Raw genomic sequence first — 17071 nt, 5'->3', positions numbered from 1 at the left:
GAAGAAAAGTCGTGTCTTCAGTATTCTGTAAGTTCATATGCATACATACATACACATACATACATATCGTTAGTATAGTATGGATAGGGCGTAACTCACATCGTTACTGAAATACAAAAAGCCGTAACTAACTAAAAATCCAAAATGGTTGGTTACGATTCATTTCATCGAATTATAAGTCCCCACCTCGTTTTATGCAACAACAAATTATAGGTAGTTGTGGCTGTTTTTTCATTTCAGCGACGATACGGTGACCATTCGTACCGATTTTGGCGGGACAGTACCGATTCTTGGAAAATTGTTCCGCTGAATATTTTTTAAAAGTCGGGACATATAAGTGTCCCAATTTTTCATATTTGTACCGCTTCAGTCCCGAATTTCAGCAGTTCCTTTGTTAAGTTAATAAGAGTCTCCCTGTACCCTGGCCCAAAAACAATTTTTCGTTCAAACGCGGCAGCACTTTCGTTATCACAAACAACATAGAATATATTTTATTCGGTCAAACTGGGTACTTTAGGCTTATGCAGTCTATCACTCTTACCAGAATTTTTTAACGTATTTATAATTATTTTATAAATTTATAATTTATAATTATTTGTTAGGTTTGTTTTTTAAATGAAACGATTCTAACTTGAATTTAGTGAAATTATAAAATATAATATATACCAATTCCCTAAAAAATGCATGGATATAAAAAATATCATATCATACAGTGGCAAAAATATAAATAGCGAAGATACATTTTAGCATACTTTGGATATTCTTCTTGTTGCTATCTAATTTTTATTATTTTTTTATGAAAGTGTAGCTCGTTATCTAACAAAGGCCATGTAAGTGAAAATTTCCAACGTTGTACAAATATTATTTAAATTCGACAAAGATTCGTACAAATGTTGAGCTTTTTAATTATGTAGATTTCTTAGAAAAATTTAGAGTATCAAGTTTGGTAGCCCATTTAATTCAAAGTGCAAATTTTAAGTAGCTATGGCTTAACGTTGCTTTTTGGTAAATGTTTTTGTGGAAGGTGTTACTCATTTTCTTCATAGAAAAAAATTGTCAAACATATTTTGTATGGAAGAAAATGCGCGAGCAAAAAATTGCCAAATATCATTTTTTTCTCTGTTTTGTTTTAAATAAAGGTGTGTTAAAATATGGTATGCCTTTTTATTCTAACATGTTCGGATTCGATGCTTTGGAAATCTCCCGATGTTTGTCCACAGGAATCTGGTCACCGTAAATATGCCCTTTCCATACTATAGTAACGATATGCACTTGTGTACAGCATTTAAGAAAGTGGGCTTGGCCATTTCAACAAGGAAGATGAAACATGGATTCATCAGTTTGATACGGAGTCCAGGAAGCGCTAATGCAGTGGATTAAAAAAAAAAGAAGAGAAAGGCTACCAAAAAAATGCAAAGGGAAAAAGTCAAATAGCGAGGCAGACGTACAGAAAAGATGCGGTAAGCTGGCGGGTGGAGTGCTGTTATACATTAAAAAAAAAGATGTACCTCCTGAAATAAAAATGTTCGGACGACAGTGAGATGAAGGCGTTGGTATTTCAGGCTGCGACCTTATCAGTCGCCTCTCGCATGTTCGTAGCAATTAGCAATGGGAAATATGTAGTATTTCTGAGTAATTCTGTATCGAATAAAGGGGGGCCTGTGACGGCCATGCTGTTTTGGCGGCGCCCACTTGTCCACTCATAGTCAACTCGTCAACGTTGGGTGACCAAAATCAAGACGACCGGTTCGGTTAACAATCAGCGGACGCCTTTAAACCAAAAGGAACTCTAGATCGGCCGAGAACATCGCCTGGCCTGGGCGAGGATATCCATTCTGCCCCGTGCACAAGAACTCGGCCTTTCACAGGCTGCAACTTGTCTCAAATTCAATTATATGGACGTAGACGAGAATGTGGTTCCAGCAGGTTGGCGCTACGATGTTAGGCTATGATTGCCTTTCGATTTGACGCCACTTGCCTTTGTCTTGTGGGGTTTCCTGAATTCATAGGTCTATGCCCAATAACCGCAATCAGCCGATATTTTTAAAGTCAATAGAACCCAGAACTATCCACTCTTATTGAAAAGCCCTTTATTTTTGTATCTTTGCTTAAGGTGTTCTTACACGATATGTATTTGCATCTGTAAATGTGACTTTTTCAATACATATGTAATTGCGTCTGTCTGTCAAATTCACAGTCTTTATTTAACTATTTAAAAATACTTTCCTTGCAAAAGAAATAAACTAAACTCAGATGATTCTATCTGGGTGTCGGATGAAAATAGAAACATTTCTATTTCGTATGTACGTGCATCTGCTTTGTACAGAAACAAATCTAATTGGACTTTACACGATATGTTGACATTTCAATATGTAAAAAGTGGCATGTACACATCGTCGCCTGCGTAAAAGATTGAGCACGTTCAGAAGGCGCAACAGCTCAGTAACTGTTGCGATTGCACCTTCTGAACGCGTTGTTTTGCACTTCCCTGCAGGGAGTGACGTTAGCTTATACCTAACTTTAGTCTGTTTACGCGAACACTAGTGCTAACTATTAACTGTGTATTTTGTTCGAAAAAAGCTAACTACTTTTGTGGGGCGATGGCCGCAAAAAAGTCAGACCTGGATACCTCTGCATTACATGTCAACTAACTTGTAACTAACTACTTTTGGACATAAAATATCAATAAGAAAAACAAAATATTTTTTTGTTTTTTTACTTTTTTATTTACTTATTTATTTACTTTATTTTATTACATTTCATATTTGTTTACATATTCTGCTCTGGGTGGCCCCATATTCGAACACCGTCAGACATAACTTCAAAATGATAGTATAAAATTTCGATCTTCCTTTTATTTGTCCTGAATATGAAAAAGAATCTGCGAAGTTCAGAAAAAAAGTGTATTGAAAGTAATTTTTGTATGAGGATATTTAATAGAAACTTGTAAAGAAAACCAACTCCCGATTGCGTCTGCATGACTCCTGCACGACTTTACAATTCACTTTAAGTTGGTTTTGTCATAGCTAATTAAAAGTGAGGTATTAATCGAAATCTCGCCAAAAAGCTAACTATAAGTTGGTTAGTTTTAACAATTGATAATTTCAATCAATAATCAACTGAACAGTTGCGTGTTAGATGATCGTAATATTTTTATGATCATTTGAGACAACATGTTGTGTGTTTTGAATTTGACAGCTAATGTATCAAGCCGTTCAGAAGGCGCATTATGATCACTGATTTTTTTAGCAACGGTTGCGCTCAACTTCTGCGCCTTCTGAACCTACCCATTGTCGTATGTTAATTTCGGCAGGTTGTGGGGAATCGCGATTGAAGTCCCTGAAAATTCTTAAATTATTTAATTTGTAATGTTTATTGTTAACTAGCTTTTACCAGCGGGTTTCACCTCACTTCTCTATACAAATATGAAAAATACTTTATGTAAAGATACTCTCTGCTCTAATTTTACTACAGCCGTGACAGCAGCATATGGTAGGACAGCTGTATAGCTTGGGTGTTATGGAATGAAATGCAATAATAATTTTTTGGCACTGCAGGTGTTTTTATTTAGGTTAAAATATCTGAAATGAATTATATAATAGAAGCATTAGCGCACACAAGGGGTGGGTTTTTGGGGTTCAAACCCCCCCTAAAGCCAATAACCTCAAATACAAACTGTATCTTAAAGCTAAGAATCCAGCTCTCAAGGAAATTATAAGAAATATTTATTATAATTTCTGTTGCCTGAAAAAGCGCTTTGCTTTTGCTGTAAATTTCTATGAGGAAATAAATATACGAGCATTTTTTTCTTGAGAGCTGCAAACTGATTTAAGAAATTTTGGTAGAAGAAAATTTCTTTTCCATTTCTCGTCCGTCGTTTTATATGAATTTTTTGTTTTTCTTGAGAGTTCAGTTAATTTTTTCGGTATTCGAAATATTTAAAAAATTTAGCAATCGTGAAAACTCACCATCTCTATCGAAAACCAGAAACCAGAAATCGAAAAAATGAACATAAAAGTCCAAAAATTTATGGAATCAATAAATTTATTTTTACTGACTCTTTTAAAATTTTTTATTAGTTAAAAGTTGAGCGCATCTTGAGTTTATAGAACTTTTTATTAAACAAGTAGTTTTTACGGAAAGAACACAACCGACTTCAAATTTAGGGGTACCGTTAATTTCTTCATGATCCAATTATCGGATCTCTAAACCAAATTACGGGACGACCCTTGAGGTAGCATCTTTCCAATAAAAAAAGGATTATTGAAATCGTTTCACGTGGTCAAAAGTTATGTATTCCGGCGTATTGATAACCTCCTCTTTTTTTTGAAGTCGGTTAAAAGTGTTTGTGTTTATTTATTTATTACATACTGTACATAAAACTTGCATGAATATATTTTAAAGAGCGTATTATCTGAAGCAAATTTTCAGTATTTTCCGGTGATATATATTCAGAAATATAAACCCCCCCCCCTAAAATATATTCCTGGGTGCGCCCCTGAATAGAAGTAATACTATGTATCTAATTTCTTACGAATAATAACTCTAACATGATTTTACAGAATTTTCGTTTAATACTTCAAAGTATCTATTAACATGAATGCGCATTTTCCAATACAATTATCATACATTTTATTTTCGATAAAGTTTCGGGTTTTACTTTAAGGCATTCTTGTTTATTGTCATTGCAAAAGCTAAGCGAACTGGAAACAGAAGTCTTTTAAACTCGTGGTTCCGAAGTTATGGTTGATAAAAAATTGCACGCCTATATTATGTGCCACGCCCCCATTTACAAACTCATTTATATAAACCTTACTATAAGCATCTACCATTGATATGTCTGCTTACCACATTTCAAGTTCATAGATATAGATAGATAGATTAGTTTTGAGATTATGAAGGATTTTCTTTAGTAAAATTTTGTCGTAAGCGTCATTTGTCCACAATTTGGCAGCCATATTTTATGAAATACGACAACATGTGATCAAAATTTCTATGAAATTAACGACACTTTTTACTCAATATCTCGGAAACTAAAGGAGATATCCAAAAATGGAGAACGCAATTTTTAAGATATTGATTAGTTTAATATGACTGCATCACTAACTAAATTTTTACTAAATTATTGAAAAAATTGTTGTCAATATCTCGGCAGAGGAGATATCTAAAAACTGATAACGCCAATCGAAAGACCTTGTTTCAGAATAAATAACTGCATCTATAACTAAAAATCGTCAAAATTGCGCTTACGACAATCTTTTAGCCAGGCGACGACATGCAAATACATATCGTGTAAGAACATCTTTACTATGTAAAAGAAATTGCATAAATACATACATACATACCTACCAAAAAAAAAAAACAATTAGGAAAACATATCGCTAGCTTAGAGAGGAAAGTTGCTAAGTCCACTTTTAATGAAAACTCATATTTGATACAGAAGACTAGAAAAATTAAAAATGCTTTGTTTCGAAAATGATAAAGGTCCTTCTTTTATATTTTTTCGTTTATATTCAATGAAAGGAAAAGCAGCTACGAAAACTGGATTAGGCCAAAGGTGTACGAAATCTTTTAATAAAGATTGATTCCCTCTGATTCGTATGGAGTTTTGCTTTGCTTTAAACAGACAAAATGTCGTATTCAACGTTTTGGGAAATACTTGAAGAAAATGGTTATAACAACTTTTTTCTTCCCCTGTACAATTTTTAAATTGCGACTTAGCAACATTTCACGCTAAGCTAGCGATATGTACGAGTACATAGATATTTCACTTTACCTTCATCGCTTGATCCAAGCGGCATATAGCCACGCGCTGACCGCTTGCCGAAGCAGAAAACTTCAAAATTAGTAAATGCATTCATTTTAAAAAGCACTTGGTGTATTCACCCCCTCTAATTCGGAATTTTCGCTAGGGGGTTGCTAGATTATTTAACAAAATTCTTTTCACTTGTGTCGGTAGGCACTTTCTGATTTTTAGCTTTTTCAATTTTTTTAGCTACATTTTGCTAGGAACATAAAATATGTACATATTTTTTTTGCGTAGTAGAATAGACTTTAAATTTTGGTTAGATATTTATTAATTAATATGTACACATTGAAACCAAATTTTGAAGAAACCAATATCAGTACGCGCGCCGTTAATTCGCACGATAAGACGTTATATTCCAGTAGCGATCCGAACGCTTTTATTAATACCCAGGCCATAAACAATTGCGAATTCTTTATAGAATTTGTTGGAAATTACTTGCGTGCGCTTGAGTGTGTGATTGTATTTTTTTTTTATTTTTGTTTTTGCAATTATGCATGTATATGTGTATATATGTACATATCTTTAGCTTAATATAGAAGGGCCCTATCCCACATCGCCGCTGAAATGCAAAAAGCCGTAACTAAGTAAAAATCCAAAATTCCCATTTTGATTGATTATGATGTATTTCATCAAATTATGTGTGCCCAAATCATTTTAAGCAATAAAAAAATTTTAGTCAGTTACGGCTTTTTTGATTTTCGGCCACTATATGAGTTAGGGCCTTTCTATATTAAGGTGCGACGATATGTAGTATGCCTGCCTGACTGCACGCTTTCGATAATTTTTTTTAAACATTTGCGGTTTAGCAGCTGTTTACTATTTGCTTCATTTCTTTTGCACTTTTTACTATATATATATATATATTTTTTTTTTGCTTTAATGTGATATACATTTGTTTGAATGCATGTGGTGTGTATGTTTGTATATTGTATTTCGCCGTGTTCAATATGTTTTTAGTTTTCCGCTTTTTTTTGTTTTGTTTGTGTTTTTGTTTTTAAGTTTTAAATCACACCTCGCAAGCTGCGTTTGAAACCGAATGAATGCGCGGTGAATTCGCTTGACGAAAGTCGAAAGTATGTAGTACACAAAATGTATTTAACAAAGTGTGATTGAATTTGACATGGCTCTCATAAGAACCATCCTATAAAGTCCAATTGAAAAAACTGTATGCATTTTGAATCGTTTGTTTATATATTTTGGCAATATAGTAGTAACTTAAAAGAGAGCCGCACTGAGTTGTAAATCACACCTTGTTTAATACACCTTGGTAGTACATACATATGTACGTGCGCTTAATGCGCTCTCACGCTATACATATGTATGTATGTAAATATGTTGTATAAGAATCCCTGAGCCCGCTTCAAGCGCTAAGAACGCAACACCGTCGATTTTAAACCGTCACATCACACTTTGCGTGCCCGACTAACGATATAGCAATGCGAATACTTCGCAGTTGGCGCAAGCTAAAAAATGTCACAATTCGAACTTCAACTATGTATATACATATGTATGAATGTATATTCCAGAAAAGAATTGCGATTAATCTGAGTTTTCTTAATTTTTCAATAAATTTTTTAATTTTTTTTCTTTTGCCAAATGCAATACATTCGAATTTTCAATATTGACAGTTTTTTTCCTCAATCAAAGTTTTGAGCTGCTTTTGTGACGTCATTTCAGTGTTATCACCAATTGAAAGAATAAGGGTTATCACAGTCTGGTGCATATGGTCCGAGCATTTTTTCTTACATTTATTATTTTATTAAGGATTATGTAAAAAAGCACCGACCTATGTAAATGCGGGTCGATACGCACCAGATTGTGAAACATGCATACATCCATTAATATATACATGTATACATATGTATATATGTACATACTAGGGATGTTTCGAATGTCATATTTTTCACATTCGGGAATGCGAATGTGCGAATGCGAATGTTAGGAATAACATCAACAAAGCTATAACCAACTTAATACTATGTCTCCTTTATGAGATTGAATGCAGATTTAGCCCTCTGACGAGATTTAACGTTAAGTCTTTTTAATTTTACCATATAAAATAAAATCTCGAAAGGCAGTAGATTTAAGTTAAATCTTCGTTAAATCTTCATTAATATTGATCAATAAATACAATTTGTTGGGTGTGGCAACCACAAATTCCAATGCCATAAGTCAAATGACATTTATATTTTCAATATACAGTTGCGGGCATTGAAATATGGCCTATTAAAAAATTATGCATTTTCGTAAGTAAAGATATTAGTTAAAATTTAAAAATTCAGAAAAAAATATTTTATGATAATATCATGCAGAGTCTTCTCCGCTTTCTTTAAATCTTTTACTTTACTTTTAAAATGTATAAAATTCCGTAATGGTTCTGCATTGAAAACATTGCACCAAACATTCTCTAGGACTCAATTCGACTCAAGAAATGCATTGTCATTCATATTTGCTAACTAGGTCTTCATGATATGCCAAAGGCGCACGATTTGATTTTGAAAAGAATTTATTTCCCCAACAGCTCTTTAAAAATTTTTCGCAAATGCTGTTCTTTACCATTTTGATAATTTTTCTTCCATTCGAAAAATGATTCGGAATATGGTACCACTAGTTAAGCAGTTAAGACTTGGTAGAAATGAATTCTTAGAGCAATTTCAACAATATTAGAGTGGACTCTCTGCCCATGTACACATTTGCATTCGCAAAATATTCGTATCATTTGATGCGAATGCGAATGTGTAAAATGACTCATAACGAATGCAAATGCAAATATTCGCAACATCACTGGTATATACATACATATAGGCATAAATAAGGCGTTTTATCGACTCTCAAAGCGGCTCAGTTCATAAGCTTCTGATATTTACGAGCATATGTATATACAGGTATATTTATATATGTACATACATTAGGGCTGGTCAATTTTTATGGGAGATTTACTCGACTATGCGCGTATAGCACAGAAGGATTCTACGTGTAATTCTAAGAAAATTTGACTAAGAAACAATGGTTCTAAAATCAATATGGTGTTTGCCAAATTGCGAAAATAGGTTTCTTAGCATTTTGCTGTAGTGTCGTAAAAAAGTGCTTAAATTTTGTATAAACATGCTTTAAGGGGTTTTTTTGGTGTGAGAAATCCATTTCTGCACTTATCTTTTTCTTTAAACGTCCACCAGAGGGCGAAACAGTGAGAATTTTCACATTTTCTTCGAAACCTATTTTCGTAATTTGGTAAACTCTAAAATTGATTTTAGACCCATGGTTTTTTCGACAGTTTAGCTTAGAATTGCACATAGAATCTTCCTATGATATACGCGAACATTAAAAAAAAATTGACCCACCCTAATATATGTACATACATATGTACGTACATACATATACTAATTTTTTAGTATTGCAGCAGCTTAACCTAGTTCGGTGTCATCAGCGAGTCGGTTCAGTACTCTGTTTCCGCAAAGAAACTGTGCTTTATTGCTTCGAACAATGCCCGACTTAAAAGTGTTTGTATGTTTTTCTAATATGTATGTATGTATGATTGTATTTGCAGCGTGGGTGTAAGTCAACGACACATTGGGGCTCATGCATTAAAAGTGAACTTAAGCTCAATTTTTGCACTGATGAAGTGAGCTCAAGTTCGAGAGTTTGTACTGAAAATCGAGGCGGATTATGTTTTCAAGTGAGTGCATTCTTCTGGCCACTGTCCATTCGAAAATAGGAGAAAATCTGTTAATTTTTCTGAAGCCTCTCACCTAATGAGTTTTGGTCTGAATGTTTGCACTTAATTAAAGTGCATTTAAAAAATGTCATGAGGAAACGAACTTAATGAAAATTTTTATAAAAACGTTTTATTGTTTTGTCAACTCTAGGCCAGGGGTAAATCAAACAATTAGATTATTGCATAAAGTTTAGAAATAAGGCCTTTCCGAACCCATTTCTCTTCGAACACTTTAAAAATATTTTAAATGTTCAAACTACATAGAGGTTTCTTTACCTTCTTTCGTTTGACTCCTATATTTTAATATTTCAAGTATCATTTGTATAATTTAATTTAATTCGACATCTCAAAGAGTTGCAAATTTAAATCTTCTGAGTACGAAAAACGACACTGAAGATGGCACAACGCCGAAACCGGTTTGTCTGCAAACCAAACTTGACAAGGGATGACGGAAATTCGTTCCAAAATAAATAATTTTTAAATACCTTCCCAAATCTCTTTCCGCTTTCATGATCGGATTGTGGGACACGTAACGAGGTTCAGGTAGGCTGAGCCGTTTCATACAGCACAGTAACGAAAATATTGCTACGGCTAGATACAGGTTACCTTCATAGCCTTATTCGGTTGCAGCAAACACCTACTCGGGCAAAGAGCCCTTTTTCTATGTCACGCGCGAATGCAAACTGAAAAGCAACAGCCACTTCCACAGCCAGTTCAGTGCAGAGGTTCTTCAATCAAATTCTGAATCAGGGCGTTTTTGAAACGTTTTCTGAGATGAGCACGTTTTCGCACTGCCTGCCGAGATATGTCGATCTTCCACTCGGTCGTCGATGTACTATTCATCTAGGGGTTTTCCTTATACTGGAAAAGCCTCGAAAACTCCAAAAAATCCAAACGTTGTATGAAGGGAAAAAACCGATTTGATTGATTAAAAAATCCGGTTTATTCGATATTCGAAATATCAAGAATTCAAAAACCGCCTATAGGTATCCAAAAAAAACGGTGTGGAAAAACAAAGTAATAGCTACATATGTACATACGGTGTGACTTTAGTGAGTTAAAGTCCTACACTGACCAAGGCTTTCGATCGCTTTACACCTCGTCAAGAAAAAAAAAAAACAAACATTCATATAAATAAAATTTTGTGAGATAACTTACGTTATTGTGCAATCTATATATATACACACTTAAGAAGTGGATAAAAATATACAAATCATTTAATTTTAGACAAGACCGGGTTAGAAATTGCCGCCTCAAATGTTAAGTAACGATCGGACTGTATGGGCGAGTACATTCACACAGATACCCGTACCATATTATTCAGTGTATTAATAGTATCGCACAACGTTTGCAAGCTGCCTACAACAAAACAAAATAATAAAAACAAGAAATTACCCTGCAAAAAATGCGACAAGTACGAGTAAGATCGGTCGCAAAGGACTAATATATGTACATAACTCTTAATGAAGTGTTTACACTTTTGTTCGAACATGAAGATACATATGTACATAAATGCATACATAATTTGACTCATATAAATACGTATATGCAAACAGGTATGAAAACAATGTATTCAGTATGAAAAATTTAGTAGGTATGAAGTAAACTATTTATGTCGCCCAATGAGAATGGTACCGGGCAGCTCCGGGATGCTAGATGATGATTCTGTCTACTAATCTAAACATGCATATATACATGCATACATGCATATGTATAAAACATCATTGCTTATGTGCAGACATATCATCGAGTCAGGATTCAGCTAGGACTAATCAATCTGCAATTTTACGAGTTAAGTTCTGCACTAATTAGCTTCCAGCTATATCCTTTAGTAACTAATTCGGGTCTACTCTCTTTAGGAATAGTCACAAAATTTTTTTTGCAGGGTAATAATAAATTATGCATGTACGTACATTCACACATACTTATGTATGTACATTAGACTACATCACTCCCCATACAAAAAAAAAAAATATCGTACTGTTTTTCCATTGGAATTATAAAATCTATTATATTTTAAGTTGTCCACCAAAATATTTCGGAAAAATATTAAGACTTAAGCGAGCTGGACAGATTCTAAAATACCTCCAAAAATGGAGTTTTTTATGGATAGTTTCTTAAAGATGTTTTTTGAAAAAATTCCCTCAAATGACAAATCGGTTTAAGCTTAAAAAATTTACATAAAAATATTAAAAAAAATAAAAATAAAATTTTTGAACGGATTCGTAATAATGAAATTTTTGATGTTGTTTTTTAACTTTTTTCAAAGATTGGTATAAGAAAAACTTGAATAACTGAACCTAAACTCTTCCGATTTTGACTTGTGAGGTATCATAGGAAAGGTATTTTCTCACCTTTTTATTTCTTTGCTAATAAGCTCATTCAAAGGATGAAAGAGAAACGTAGGATGAACGAACATCATTTAAAAAAAAAACAAAAAATTGGGACACAAATGACTTTTTTTGCACATAAATAAAAATAGTGGGAAAATACCTTTCTACCGAGATCTCATAAGTCTAAATCAGAACAGGTTTGGTGCAGTTATTTAAGTTTTTCGTAAATCAATCTTTGACAAAAGTAAAAAAAAACAGCATCAAAAATCTCATTATTACGATGCCGTTGAAAAGATTTTAAAATATTTTTATGCAGGTTTTTTAAGCGTAATCTGTTTTGTCATTGTGATTTTTTCCAAAAAGCTCTTTAAGAAACTATTTTTATACATAAAAAAACTCCATTTTTGGAGGTATTTTCACATCGGTCCAGCTCGCTTAAATCTTAATATTTTTCCGAAATATTTTGGTGGACGTCTATAAAATATAATAAATTTTGTAATCCCGGCGGAAAACCCGCACCTTTTTTTGGTGATGCAGTCTAATGTACATGCATGAATGCGCCCACCACCAATCGCCAACCTCAGCCGTGACAGTGAACTTACAACGACTTTTGCGGGTTGGATACTTTGTATTAGCGACTGAACGGTCAGAATTTGTTAGTCGGCCTGTCTGTCAGCTGGCAAAAGCAGCTGAGCTCTATAAAAAAAAATGTCTAAAGAAAAAAACAAAAACAGCTGCATACTTTCATAGTTATGTATGTATTTTCTTTAGCGTAAGTCATACATATCGACGCTGAGTGGAAGATCGACCAATCACGGCAGCCGGTTCAGGACGCGCTTTCTCAGAGAACTTTTAAAGAACCCTTTATTTCTGAATTTCGTTGAAGAACACCCTATCTCAGAATTGGATTGAAGGACGCCTTATTTCAGAATTCGGTTCAAAAGTGCCCTATCTCAGCTTTCGATTCAAAAACGCCCTATCACAACATATTGATTTGAGATAGAGCGTTTTCGAACCAAATTCTGAGATAGGGCTTCTTGAAAAGCTTTCTGAGATAGGTACGGTGACCATAAATATGGATTCATAATGAAGGACAATTTTTCAAAAATATGCCAACATATATTTACGTTGTATAAAAATATCAAAAGAGTATTTATGATTCTAAATTCTTAATACATTTTACACTTTAAAAATTTATCACGTTTTCTTCATTGATATTAATCTTTTTTTACATGAATATTTATAAAAGTATAGTAAAACATATTATAATTACAATAGCTTACACGAAAAGTGAAAATCTTTAAAAGATTATTTTATAGGCAAATTTTGAGTCATTCAAAACGAAAACAATACCCTTTTTTTGTTTTTTGGTACTTTACGCAGTTATTTGTCAAAAATCGACGTCATGAATCGACGTAAACGACGAGTTACAAAGTGCCCTTTACAAAAATATATAATTTGTGCAGATTGCGCTCCATAGCATCTACATTTCTAATCCGATTTTCATTATCTTTGGCTCAAAATTTACTGTAATGATATATCTTCTTTATCGAATTTTTAAAATAATGAAAAAATAATCAAATGAAACTGCGTATTTGATTGGAAATCTCAATTTTTTCGACTTTGACGACAAAATGCAAATGGTCGCCTGTAGCACCAATAATTTTCATTGAAGTCGCCACAAGTTATATATTTTGGTAAGAGGCTCATCAATAACCTTCGAGCTGTAAGTCGCTTACGTTGATTGGGAGATTTGTTCATGAGATATTGAAGAAAAGCTACGAAAAGTACCAAAAAAAACTTTTTTGAAAAAATTCATCCATTGTCCGATAATTTTAAAATAACGAATAAAATGCGGGCCAAATGCAGGACACTTGGAAAAAATCAGTACATTTTCAGGTTTTTCAGGTTTGAAAAACTACGCAGGACCGACCTTTGAAAAACAGTACGGTCGTGCAAAAAACAGAACGGATGGTCACCGTAGAGATAGGACGTCTTCGAACCGGCTGCCGTGATAGGATAGCCGCCGTGATAGGATAGCCGCTACAACAACAACAACAACATAGGTAGACAACTGTGTTAAGTCAGCTTGGATGATAGATGAAAACACGAACAACGGATTAACACCATTGACCATAAAATTGCACCTATGGCTTTACTTTACTGGACTCCTGGATGTTTCAGTCCCACCGACTTATTTCAAATACGACAACCTCAAAATCTGTTCGACAATGCAAAAATTGGCTAAAAATCTTAGGATGAACTAATGAACAATGCAGTATGCTAGAAGTTTGACTTAGGCATGTTCTAAGAGGCGGATAAGAGGTGCTCACAACAACTTGGGTGGCAAATTATCTAGGGCCATACCTAGGTCACATGATCTGAAATTGACAAAACTTATGCTCAAACTACCAAGGAATGAATGTAGCCTTATAGTGGGTCTCATAACTGGTCACAATTTGATAACTAGCCACGGTCTTAAAATGAGTCTGATGAGTAGTGAATATTGTAAGGAGAATCGGTGGAACACTTAGTGTGCGATTGTCCAGCGTTGGAAAATATATGTACATATGTATGTCTAAACTCTTCTGGGGAAGCTTTTATCATGAATGGTCGTTTTATCTGGTAACACTATAGACGAAAAATATCTGTCTATGTGAGGCTTTTATACTGGTTTTTATTTTGTGTCTCCGAACTATGAAAAAGCTTCTGTGAAGTGCAGAATATAAGCGTATTCAAACGGAAAAATCGGCAAGCAATTTTTTTTAAGTACCAAAATTGCGGTTAATATCACTAAATTATTTTTGAAAGTATCAATAATGCCTTTGTAATAATATTAACTTAATATTAAACAAAAAAAATCACTTTAATTCATTTTCAAGTGGGAATTTCAGAGCCCCACAATCTAAAGTTTTTCTTGGAAATGCGCTTCATCCGACATCAAAACATTACTTAAAAAACCAATTCGCGTGGCTAATTGTGTAAAACGAATAGCGTATTGTAGTCGTTGTTAGTGGTCTTGCTGTAAGTATCCATTTGATTTTCCAAAAGATTAACTATAACATGCAGAAAGAAAATAGCAATAATATTAAAATACATATAAAGAAGTTATACGCGTTTAACATTGGAAGGTCTTATTTGGCCCACCCTGTATTAACCAATTTTTAGTTGGTTCTTTCTCAGTGTACTAGCCAGCCAGTTCAGTTGTATAATTGCTTTAAAACCGTTAAAAATAAATATGTTTTTTGATCGAATAAAAGTATTTCCCTTCAGAAATGTATCAACAATAGAACTACGATGCAAAGTTAATTGTAAAATTTTACTAACTACTTTTTTAGAACGTGCGTTATGTGGTTACGAACACATAAAATAACAAATTTTTGTATACAAGAGATGAGATTATGGGCTATGAAAAAAAGCCACGGTGGCAAGGTTAAATGTAAACGGCTTACAGAAAAAAATACGGGCCTCCTTATTTTCGATACTCAAAAAAAAAATTGTACCTCCCTACAGGTATTAGAACTCAAAATTTAACTTTTTTGTTTTGCATTATATTTAATATTTAATTGTATGGAGCTGGTCCTTTTCTTTACACAAAGTCATTTTTAGCTGTGTATTAAAATAGTATGCAAAAATGTCAGTACACATTTAACTATGCACAATTTTCATACTAATACATATCGCACACGATCTGCAAAAGTGACACAACTCAAAATTACACGTTCGTCAGCAATTGTGAAAAACTATTTCTTAGCACAGGCCAATCTTATGGGCACGGAAGACTTTACCTTATGTTTTATCAAAAAATTATAACAAAAATTTGCACCAGCTTTTGCTGAAAGGTAAATACAAGCTATGTGTACATTTATAGTGCATAATTTCAAAAATGTCAAATTTTGAGTAGTGTCCCTTTTTAAGATGGTGTGCGATATGTATTAGTATGTAGATGCATATGCATGCGTCCACTCACATAGATATAAGAAAAATTAAGAGTCAGTTTGATTATTCAGATTTCCTATCAGATAATAGCTAAATATGTACATACATATGTACATATGTATGTGTCTGTGTTTTTGCATATTTGCCTTTAAGATTTCTTTTTTTTGCATTAGGTTTTTATGTTTACAATTACAGTGTGATAAAATTGTGTGGATAATTTAGTTGATGAAGTGTAATTAATTGTTGTGATAATAAAAATAGTAGTCTACTTAATTGTTGATGTTTGTACAAACATACTGATGCACTATGCGAAAGAGGAGGAGACTAAATGAATTATTTTTTGCAACTACACCGTATCACAAAAAAAAAAACGTTCAATTTTTTACAAGTGATTTTGAACAATAACAAGGAGCTTTTTACTTGCATTTTAATCAAACATGATATCTGGGGGTTTTCGCTATTCAACCGATGTATCCAAATTGTTTTTGTCTAACTCGCTTTCGGTGCTATCTAAATGTATTTCTTTACAATGCAAAAAATTTAAGGCTTCGCGTGGAGCATTTGAATATTGTCTGCGGAACTTCGCTTAAATTCTTAATCACCGAACCTTGGTTCGTGCACCCGTAGAAAGCGAAACCTCTTATCAAAAAATTGGTGAAAAAGCGAGATTGCAAGTGTTTGAGTCGCCTTCTCTGAGGAGCAGGAACATTTTTGCACTTCTAACTTTTTAGTGTATGTATGTAAATATGCCATCGCTTTCGAATTAGTTCAATACCACAGTGTCCTGTAATGATCTCGGTAAGAATTCTTTCTGCGAATTTTTTTTTAACGTCCAAAGTAAAGCATTGATCTCTTTCGTATTTTTTAACTATAATTGATGGAAATGCCGATTCTGCATTTTACCGTAGTTGGGCATATTGGACATTTCCATTGCTTTGCATTGGGTAACTTTTGGAAAATGCTGCTTTGTAGCATTTCTTTGGATGCTGTAGAACAGCATATAGCATGTAAAACTTTACAATGCTATTCGACTTGAAAAAATATATGTAAGTATGCATGTAGATTTTCTTAAAAAGTTATTTATGTTTTATATTTGGCAAGAAAAAAGGTAGGTTAAGATCATGAATTGCTTATTTGTTGCGTGTACCCTTATTTAGCTAAGGTGTTTAACCCCGTCGCGTGAGCATCTATGAATACATATTGCGCACATTCTCACCTTCACAGTTAATGAGTACCTACAATAAGATAGAATTTTTTCCCTTGCATATTGCATAT

The 17071-nt window shown here is 33.5% G+C and overlaps 1 protein-coding gene across 1 annotated transcript in view; it reads left to right on the top strand.

Annotated features, from left to right (window-relative positions):
- Positions 1 to 9241: 9241 nt before the first annotated feature.
- LOC108367099 (uncharacterized) overlaps positions 9242 to 17071 on the top strand; it is a 31893-nt gene continuing 24063 nt past the window's right edge. Inside the window, exon 1 of the mRNA XM_017621644.1 lies at positions 9242 to 9313. The gene's annotated coding sequence lies outside the window, so the exon portion shown is untranslated. The remainder of the gene's footprint in view (positions 9314 to 17071) is intronic.

Source organism: Rhagoletis zephyria, unplaced genomic scaffold (assembly GCF_001687245.7).
Source record: "Rhagoletis zephyria isolate East Lansing unplaced genomic scaffold, Rhagoletis_zephyria_1.1 Rzeph_scaffold_02538, whole genome shotgun sequence".
NCBI classification, from domain to species: Eukaryota; Metazoa; Arthropoda; class Insecta; order Diptera; family Tephritidae; genus Rhagoletis; species Rhagoletis zephyria.
Note: the sequence above shows the minus strand (reverse complement) of the source record. Positions and strands in the feature narration are given on the sequence as shown.